We start from the raw sequence: 11,507 nt of genomic DNA, 5'->3' as shown, positions 1-11,507 counted from the left end.
ATTTATATTTACTATTTTGACTCTTTGCAGTTTATAATTTGTGATCTTCAGTTTTCCTATATACTTATATATTGCTTTGTTCACGAAATTAAAATATATTTCAGTATGCATTATACAGAATTTGTGTTTGCCTATATGGATTTCAAAGCTTTGAAAGTAAAATTATTCGTTATTTACATTTTAAAAGTTTTTTTCTTTTTTGTTAAATGTTTTTGTATGATATATATATTGTAGTTATATCTATTTTTAAAACTGCTTTATCAACAATTTTTCTTGGTTTTATAAGTATATATATATATGTGTGTGTAATTATTTAGTTTTAAACTTTAGGACCTGGTCACGAATTGACTCACATTTTTAATCTTGTGCATATTCAACAAAATTATTAACTTTTCATAAATATTTTAGTTAAGAAGTCCCTTTAGATAGTTAAACTAACATGCATCGAATTGTACAACTTACTCAATAAATTTCTTCTTAGTAATCAAATCATTAAAAAAAAAGAACACTAGCTTATATATTGAAAAAACCTTGTAATCTTGACATTGTCATTGCGACAATATTTCTTAAATTTTGCAAGGAAAAAAAGCATTAGAATAATATGCTGACCTTGATTTATTGTTTCGAGTTATACTAATTGGAATAATTTTATTTCTAATTGCCTAGAATTTGTTAACCTTATCGTAATTAAGTTTTTGTAGTGTGAAATAGCATTATTATTAATCAAAGTTGTAATTAATTATCAATAAACAATCTTAATGTACTTACAAAGTAATTGGAAGATCATATTTTTAGAATTGAATGTTCTATATTTGTTTGTGAAGTACTTTAAGAACTATGAATTATTTAGCGAAATCACTTTTAATGTTTAGGACATGTAACTTAGTATATGATATTATTAGCAGTTAAATAGTTATAGTTGTTGATAATCTGTATAAATGTACTAAACATATAATTTACTATATTAATGTGATACTTTACTAGCTAATGAGCTGATCATACAATATTTCGGTAAATATATTAAGATCAATTATAGTTTGTAAAACTTTTTATTCATTTAGATAATACGAAATTATTTGTTAGTTTAACCTATAAGATAATTGTTAAAGTTTAGAGTATAGTTATTATACAGTACCAAATATTAATGAATATTCTAGTGTAATTAATATTAGACTTTTATAATTATTTCACTTTCTTATAGTAAAGAAGTGCATTGTAGGCATTTAATTTTAAAAAAAAGAAAGAAAAACACTACACTAAATTTAATATTTAGAAAATTTATTTACACAGCACATAAAGGATTGTCAATAATATTGGAATTTTGGCTAAATGCAATTTTATAAGTTTAATTTGATTAATTTTATGTATAAACTTCATTGAGTACATACTATATTTAAATTATATGTGTTATGATAATATCTTCTAAATTTTTTACTATGCTATTTTTCAGGTTAAACATATTCTGATGATTTAATTAAATAACTCAGAGTATATTTAATCTAAAAATAATAACCTTTAGTATTAACTTATTTTTTAAAATTCTTATTGGTGAAATAGTTTGATTTTGGAAAGAAATTTAATTTTACGTGCATATATAATCTTATTGCATTAGCCTGTTTCTCTACATTTTATTAACTATCATGAAGTATTTTGCTAATAATATTAAAGATATTTCATTAATTTGATATCTATTATTTATCTCGATCTGTGTTGTCTTAGCTGGTAATGTATGATCACTTAATTTATGATGGTCTCCATTTTTAAGACACCATGCCTTAGTCGAAAACTGAAGTTTATTTAGTCAAGCTGGTTAAATTTTTGAACTGGTTTGAATGAATAAAAATAAAAAATGACCTTGTAGTTTTAATCCTGAATAATGATTAGAAAAGAAACTTAATTTTTTATAAACTTATTTTTTCTTTTTCTTTTTTAAAATATTTAGCTTAACCATGCATACAATATACACTATTATTTTCTGATAATTGTAATATTTGTTATGAAATATTTAATCTTGATAAAATAATGATTTAGGCACTATAGTAGCTACAATCATACAAAAATAACTTTCCTAGCTGCAAAGACACAGCAGCTGGTTGATTCACCATTACACAATGTTTAAAAAAAAAAATTTGTGAACGTTAGTATTTTGAATAGTGTTTAATAAATACCCCATATTTAAGTAAAATCTTAAAAATCTAATGTCGATTGCTGGGTTTTCAGCAAAAGGTTATTTTATTGTAGTGTTGTTTGTAACATTTATTGACTGCAAATGCTTGTTGATATTTATAAATTTTGATACTTTGATATTTATTGTTTCTGTTTATTTACTGTTTACATATATGAAAATGTTGAACAGTGTTTAAAAAAAAGCAAAAACAGTTTAACTTAAATTTGTTTTATAATTTACATGAAAGAAAATCATTTTGTTTAAATTATTTTTCTGTAATTGTAAGTTTTGTTTGAAATTAAATTGCATTTTTTTTAAAATTAAGAAATTATGAAGGTAGTTTTTTATTTACCTATTATATACAATAATATTTGCTATTTATAGTTACCTTACAATTTGTTAAAATATATATCAGTTAGTATTTTTATTTATTTGTTAGATTACCTGCAATACTAATTTTTCTCTTTATGAACAAATTTTTTTGTTGTAACTTAATTTAAAGTACTGTTGTGATTGTTAATTATAGCTCCTCCCCATTTATATTTAGACTTTTAATAATAATTTTTCTCAGATAGATTTATTTAATTTATAAGACAAATGAATAAATTAACTAAATGCACAAAACTCAAGCATTTGGTATATAATTTATACAAATGTTTTGTTTCTTTCTATACTTATTTGTAAAATACTCATTTGAAACTTAATTGCCTTCTTACAGTATATTTTTTATAAACCTTTTTTGCTCTAGTCCAAAGCAAACTTTTTAAAATTTTTATTTTATTTACTTTCTTAAATAGTTTTATGAGAAATAAACTATACATTTAGCTTATTTTTCATAGTTATCATATAAAGTATTATTGTAACTTCGATTTATTAACATCTTGTTCAACAGCAATATTATTTATGTTACCTTTTAAGGAAAGAAAATACATAATTTTTTTTTATATATACAGATATCGTGTATTAAAAATTTATCTTGTATTAAATGTTTCCTATTTTGATAAATAAACATTATGTCATTGAAAATTTATATCTACCAAGTACCTTGTTAACTGTTCAAATTCCTTAGAGACATTTATGTACTATAATATTTTTAAATGATTCTTATATGCAGTATTTACTACCTCTTGTTAAAATTAACGATTATATTATAACTAGTTTACATTCTGTCAAAACTGAATTCAGTTTTTCTGCTGACTGTATGAACATTGAAATATTTTTTAAAAGGTCATCAATAATTATCTGCATAATTTAATATTATTTTTAATGTTGCTTAGTTACATTAAATTATACTGTATTACTATATATTAGTGCATTTAGAGCACACTCATAGTTGCACTAAATTTTAAAAGCAGTTGCACAATTTGATATGTCTTAAAAGTAGCTACAAAAGTTGAGAATACACTCTTTTATGTGGGAGTGCAAGATAATAAGAACTCCTCAGTATAAAGCTTTTTTTTTTTGTATAATGGTATTTTTTGTTTAGTCACTGAAGATGGAGTGGCATTTAACTTGATCTATATCTCAAATAATATAATGGGTTTTGAATGAACCCGTGAGCCTTTAAAAATTAGCCCCAAATTCGTCTCTAGGGGGAGATGCAATTTCCTCATATGCAGTGCAACTAAAAGATGTTGTATTGATATTTTTTCCAAATGAGCCATTAAGCCATAAAGAATTTTTAGGTTTGTCCTTAAAATATGTTTGTTTAATAAAATAAAATTCATTCAAATTAAATCCCATTATAACCATTTATTAATTCTAGTGTGTGTGGAATTTTAAAAAACCTTGACCCCACAAAATCCTTTGTTGAATAAAGGTCTGCTGTAGACAATTGAAGGATTCTGCTCCCAAGTTAACTAACAGAAAATTATATGAATGAGATTACTTTATATAAGCCACTAATTAATTCTTTGAATATTTTTGTCACATTTTGTTTTGTTCAATTGATCCTAGTTATCAAATTTTAAGGCTAAATATTTTTAAAATATGAAATTAGATTTTTTAAAATTTTTTATAAATGGTTACAGTCTTAAAATTTAAATTTGGTAAAGGTTCAATGGTTTAAAGGAAGCAAAAAAAGCTCAAAGATGTAAATAAATTACTTCCTTATTACTTAATGTAAGTTAATTTGGTCACCCCTTTTCCCTCTAAAGAGAATTTACTCTTTTTCTGCATGGAATTCATTCTCTCAGCTTCTTCATACAGAAACTTCTCCAGTATATTCATTTTATGCACAGCGCCTTCTTGCAATCTAGTAAAGCTTATTTTCTTTCTTTTATATAATAATTTAAAAATTGTGTCCTCAATTTTTGAAAATTTATTAATTTAAAAGTTTTATTTGCATAAAAGAAATATTTCAAATAGCTTCTTATCTAGAACAGAACCTATTCTTAATCTTATATTCCCCCCCCCCCCAATAAGTAGCAATTCACTTTCAAAATCTCTCATTTAGATGGAAACTAGTTGTATTTTCAACTTTTGGAGTAATTGTATGTGCGTGGTGCAACGTAAAAATATATATAATTTTGTGGTGCTGTTTAAGAACAGTGAACTTGCAACAATATTGCAGATAATTATTGATTAATCTGTGTAAAAACTATGCTACCTTTACACTAGTCGAGGCTTGATTACATTGTTGCAAAATAATAAGGAATAGTTTGCCATAGTAGAAGAGTAAAATTTCATTATTTTTAATACTGTGATGCAGTAGTTAGCTAGAGTAGGGTAGTGCTCCAAGATGTATTAATATATATATATACACATATTGTGTCATCATTTGTGGGTGTTTTCCTCAGGTTTGTGGAGTGTGAAATATTTGTTTGACTCCAACACTTCAGTTAGCAAAAAGTTTGGTCTTACAGCTCAAAAGCAAAAATGAATAATGAATTTTATCTTCTGAGAAAATATGAGACAAGTATTTGATTGTTTGGGCGAAAATGTTACTTGAATATTATGTTAAGTTGTAACTTTTCATACTAGTAAATTAACTAACTTGCAAAACTAATTTACCTTTTACAAAATTACTTATTTTTTTTTATTATAAAATATTAAATTCCACTTCACTTAGTTTAACCAAAGTTGGTTACTAGTTCGTTCGGTCTTATAGCTTAAGAAAAGAAGTGTTTAATTTTTATAAAGTGTGTCTAGAAATTTTTTATGATTATATGAACAAAAATACTCAAAATTGAATAGCATGATTATTAAGTTATAATTCATTATATTAGTGAATTAACTTAGTTACAAAATTTATTTACTTTACGAAGTTAGTTATGCTATAATATAAAATGTAACTTTTAATAACATGCCTTTAATTACTTTCGTACATAAAAAAATAGAAGTATTTTCAGAATCTAGAATAATAAGTAAGTAATTTTTCGGAAAAGTTAATTGTCAAACTTTTTAACTACTCACTCCACAACTCTGGTTTTTCCTTTCCCCTCTATTTTCTAAATTTAATATGACACTCTTAACTCTTGTACATCTTGCAACACTATCTTATTTACTCTAGCTACAAGCTTTTTCTGTATTTTATTTTATTGTAATGTACAAATTGAAGTCTTATATCTTTTTTATATACTACCATGCAATATTTAATAAGCGTTTAAAATACAAGCTAACTTTTTTGTGTTATATTACAAATTTTTACTAATAATGGCTTCCCTTTACAAACTTTTCTTTGAGGCAATATATGGAATTGTTTTTTGGATGTTTTCTTTACATCAATTTAAGTATTAAAATTAGAGATGGACAAATAGTTATCAGAAAAATAATACAAGCATCAGTAGTCAATTTAAAATTTTAGATGTTATTTAGCTAATAATTAATTCCATATTCAAAATAATGTATATTTATATCAGAATCGAAACTTCTAATTTATGATTATTTATTTTATATATTTTGCATTTACAATTATGTGATATACAAAACTTATTCTCATATTTGTCTTAAGTAAACTATTGTTCATATCTTAAAATTCATTCTAAATATAATTATAATTGACAGCCATATTCAGCTTAATATAAATATGTATAAATAAGCATTAATGTTTACTCCATGGATTGCATTAGTCTGCTTATAACATATAATTTATAACAGTGGTGAAAATTAATATTTTTGCTAGTACCTATTTGTTATCAGTAGTAATAATATATTTATTCTATATATATTTACATTGGTTTTGATACTCTAAACATTTATAACCTCTTATGAACAATAACTGCACTAAATCAGGTTTAAAAAAAACAAACAAACAAAAAAAAAAAACAACTGTGGCATTAGATATGTGAAGTGCACATTAGAGCACATTATGATAAGTGCACATTAGAGCTCTCTATTTACTCAGATTATACCAATTTTTTGTAGCATTTTTAATGAAATACATTTATTTTATAAATTTTTTATTATAAGAAGAAAAACCGAGTTTTTTGCTTTATTTTTTATTTTAATTTTGATGAACTATTAAGTTAAAGATGAACTTAATTTTCCAATTAAATTATTATCAAAATCATGTTTATTAAGTGCATTATATTAATACGTTTGAGCAAGTCGAAGTATCTTTAAACTTATAGGGATGGTCTGAAAAGTTGTCAACCACTCTCATTAAGAAGTATGTAAACTTATATAACTAGTGCCTGGATTTTGATGACGTTACAAATGAGGGGAAAAAAAAAACTCTTGTTTTTGAAAATTTTGTTCAGAGTTTCAAATACTACAATCATCGATGTTGTTTTTGCTCAGTGGCGATTCGTCAGACATAGCATGACAAAAGTGTGTTTATGAAGAATTGATACATTTTAGAATTATTCTGTATTTTAGAGTAATATTTACAAACTGTAATGCATTAAATAATAAAACTCAGTTAAAATTGTAAGAAGAAACTAGTTCTTCTAAAAGTGTATAAAAATGCTTAAAAAAAAAGCCAGGTAATAAGAGAAAACTAATGTAAAGAACGCCTTAAAAATGACCTAATAAAATGCCTATATCGAATAAACGAGTCGAAAAGGGCAAATATCATCAAAATCTGGGCCTTTAGAGCCAAAAGGTGAGCAATTTAGATTTTTTTCAGCGTGGTCTACGATTTTCGTTTTTATTTTTTATAAATTGCATATTCAGATTCACTCTGAAAATTTTTATATGTAATACTTTCTTTTACCTGTCAAGCAATATTTAAGTACCCAATGTAGCTGCATTATATATAATAAAAACACTTCACCTTTCGACAAACTCATATATTCTAGAATTTCCACTACTTTCAAGTGTAGAACTTTGTTAAATATCCCACTATAACTGCCATATAATATAAAATGAAATATCATTAAACTCATATATCCTAGCGTTTCGTATACTGCTATTATATGCTTCTTAGTCTTAGAGTGTTAAATGTTGTAAAAATGTAAAATTTTGCCTTAGGAACTGAGTGTGTATCGATAAACTAATGCAGATGCTGTTTCTATTTGTCCACCTCTAATTAAAAATGGTTTATGTTTATATAAAATCAAAGGCTACACATTTTCATGCACTGTCCATATACTATCAGAGTTTACACTTTTTGGAGCTTACGTAATTTTGATCCTTTTCCAGAGCACTAATGTATTTGGTGCTGTTTTACAAACAACATTGCTGGAGCAATTGTGACTTCAAATGAAAAAAATAAGAAAAAAAAAATGATATATATACATATATTATCTTTATTGATTATTAGAAGTTAAATTTTTTAAAGTGATTTTGTGCCTCGATTTTTTTGCCATAAAAAAAAAACCTAATGTATATTAGTGCAAAACAAGTGATCCCCTAAAAATATTCTGTCTGTCTTATACTCATTTGTTGTTGATCATGCTGTTTGCTATACCCATGCATAATAGTTGTGTGCATGTGACTAGTATTATGATATACAAAAAGCAGTATATGAACAAGAGACATTCAGAAGTTAAAAAAGGGATCTGGTTTAAGGTTGCATTTACTTGTACTATTTTTGGAATTAAGAAGAGGATGAAGTTTGTAATAATGTTTATTCAAAATAAAGCGTTGCATTATATTCATTTGTTTAAAAAAAGCTGTTTCGTGTTTTATTTGTGTCTTTCATTTTTTAAAAATTATTATTTGTATTAAGCTTATAAACGAATCGATAAATATTTGTATATGCAATTTAGCATGCATTAGTAACTTAGAACGGTGATAGAAAACATGTGTCTTCCAAATCAACTTTGTTGGTCTTTAGATACATCACGAATCTTCAATTCATGTAACTGCAATTTAGAATGTATTAATAACTTGGAGCAGGATTAGTAAACCTGTGTTTTCCAAATCAACTTTGTTTTCCCTTAGATACATTATAAATCTGTAATTCATGTATTCGTAATTCAGAATGCATTAATAACTTGGAGCAAAATTAGTAACCTGTGTCTTCCAAATCAATTTTCTTGGCCTTTAGATACATAATGAATCTTCAATTCATGTATCTGCAATTTATGATTCATTAATAACTTGGAGCAGGATTAGTAATCTCACAAAACAATTTTGTTGGCCCTCTGATATATTGCCAATACAAATAGACATTCTATATGTATTAATGACTTTGAGTAGAAACAACAAACCTGTGTTTCACTAAATGTTAGTTTTGCTAAGCAATGTAGCCTTGGACTCAAATGCGTAATGATAGTTAATGATTCTCATGTCATCATACTAATTGAAAAAAAATATCAAAATTTAAAAAACCATGTGAAATTGGCCTAAAAAATGATCGGAAAGCAATGTTGATTTAGGGTGGTATCATTGCGAATTCAGTTTGTCAAAAAGTGATTACTCTCATACGAAATGCGTGTGTTTTAATAATATCTTATTAAAAATATCGGAATTTGAAAAACCATGACTAAATGGCTGAGAAAAATGTTAACTGCTGATAAAACAACCCTAAATAGATGTTGATTTGCGTAATCAAATTGTGTAGTTCCTCAAAGTGTTGTTGCAATATGCTCTCACGCTTAGATCTTGTAGGTCTTAAACGCGGTGTTTAGAAATTTAAGGCTTTCTATGAAGACAAAACCAGTTTACGAAAGAGCTCTTAACTTGAAAATCTAGTAAAAATTAAGTGATGGCTAATATATGTCTAAAAATTTGTTTAATTTATGAATATGATTGGTTTGTTTTATTCACTTGTCTGCCACTACAGATTCAATTTTCAAATATATATGATAAATTTCCCTTAGTCACTCTTAAAATAGAATTTGGGTTAATACGCTCAGCCGGTTCACTTTTTACTACCACTGTGGTTGGTGCAAGCCGGATGGGGAATTCGTATCGTCCTGCCATCGCTGAGATTCGAACCTGGTTTACCTAAATGGAAGGTGAACGCTTTATCCCCTGAGCCATCGCGCCTCTCTCCTAATGTTTAATAACAATTTTAGTGGTTTCCAGGTTTTATTAGGAAAGTTTACAAACAATGAGTTTTGTTTTGTTAACTTTAAAAAATTGCGTTTTTTTTTTTCAAGCATGAAAGAATCCTGAGTTAAAAGGGTACAATTCGGTAAAAAACCATCCTCCCCCCCAAAAATTTGTAAAACAAACGTGTAAAACACTCCACTCTGTTAAACAAAAACTCGTTTTTATAAGAAATATATTTTACTCTTTAAGCATTTAACCTCACCCGAGGGTGGGAGATATCAAAAAATAGGTTGATTTTCGTTCATCCAAAATCACTGAAATTTATAAAAGATTTGATGTTTTCCGAGATGCAAGGGTTAAAATTAAAAATGGGAAGATATTTCGACCATTTCAACGAATATTTCTTTTGGAAATAACTAGTATTGTAAATAAAACTCTAAGGATCAAACTGTCTAACCAGTTAAAATTGTAATACTCAACTTAGTATTAATATTCTTAGTATTAATTTCCCTTTTTTTTTCTTTCTTTGTAATAACTTAGTCCCATATTTCTAAATTTAATATTTTTGATAAATTTTAATTTAGCCTTTTATGATTGGATAGTGTTGTATTTGTCTTCCGTTAAACGAAGTATTCTATCTTTTAATAGTTGGTGCAGTGTCGTTTTTTTATTATTATTTTTTTTTTTAATTTTAAAAAAAGTTCTGAAAAAGAATTTTGCAACATTCTTCTTGTTTTTGTCCTGATTTTTCTTGGTCTCATTACAAAACCTCAAGAAGGAAAAGCAATATTTTTTTAAAAAAATGTTTTTTTTTTTTTTTTTTCGACTTTTTTTTTTTGACGAAAGTTAACCCCTTCCACTCTGGTGCGTCAGCAACAGTCACCACTCTAAAATTACAAATTTTTATTCCTTAATAATTAGTAACCACTTTATTTCAAGAATTTTAAAAATTATAAAAAAATACTGTGTTATGAGTTTTGAAATGACTTTGTGCTTACATTTGTTCAAACAAAATATTAGAGTACTCGGGATGCAGAGGGTATTTTTATTTTTATTATTTACATGTATTTTTAATTTAACTGACCAAAAACTTTGAACTGAAAAAAAATTAAAAAAACTGGTGGTAATCTTTGTTATACATTAAAAGAAAAGCATCACTTTAACTTTTCAATTATTTAAAACAAATATAATTCTGTTAATAAACTTTTGCTCTCAGATTGTAATATTGGAAAGGTAAAGGAATGGGTTTTCGAAGATCACTGTAAAAACTTAACCAGTATTTTAGTTTTCCCTGGTCGCTGTTCAGCAAAATTATAAATTAAATAGTTAACATAAAGGCATACCTGCAAACTTTTAATCCTTTCCATTATGATTTTTCCCAGTGGTATTAAAATTTCAATTTTGAGCAAAAAAATACATTGTATTTGATAATGCTTAAGCTGACAACCATGATAGTAACACATATTTATATATGTGCTTAATTTTTGTTAAGAAAAGTGGTGATTAAAATCATTTAAAAATTAAGTTTACAAAAGATAAAAATATATATATTTACTACCACTTTAAATATAAAAATAAAATTTTACGCCAAATGCGTAAAAGTTGGCAGGTATGTAAAGGTCATCTTGGTATTTATCGTTCAGCATGTGATAACTAGCCCTAAATAGGACTATATTATTTTCATATGGTTAGCAAAAAAAAAAAAAAAAAATTGGAGAAATTTGATGTTGTCGTCGTCGTAGGCCTATAAGACACTGGGGGGGGGGTGAAATTATTCTTGTTTTCCAGTGGCACCATCTATGACCGAGAATTCGACTTCTGCCTCACCCGTTTATAGGACGGACCATATTCACAGATTCCTGAACCAGAGAACTATCAATCTCCAATCCAGTACTCCCGGAGGTATAATTTGTTATGAGAAAATGGAGGACTTTGTGACTAGACATATTTAACGAGC

Source organism: Parasteatoda tepidariorum, chromosome 5, assembly GCF_982258835.1.
Source record: "Parasteatoda tepidariorum strain Cologne lab strain chromosome 5, Ptep-v5.0, whole genome shotgun sequence".
NCBI lineage: Eukaryota > Metazoa > Arthropoda > Arachnida > Araneae > Theridiidae > Parasteatoda > Parasteatoda tepidariorum.
This window is presented reverse-complemented; position numbering follows the sequence as displayed.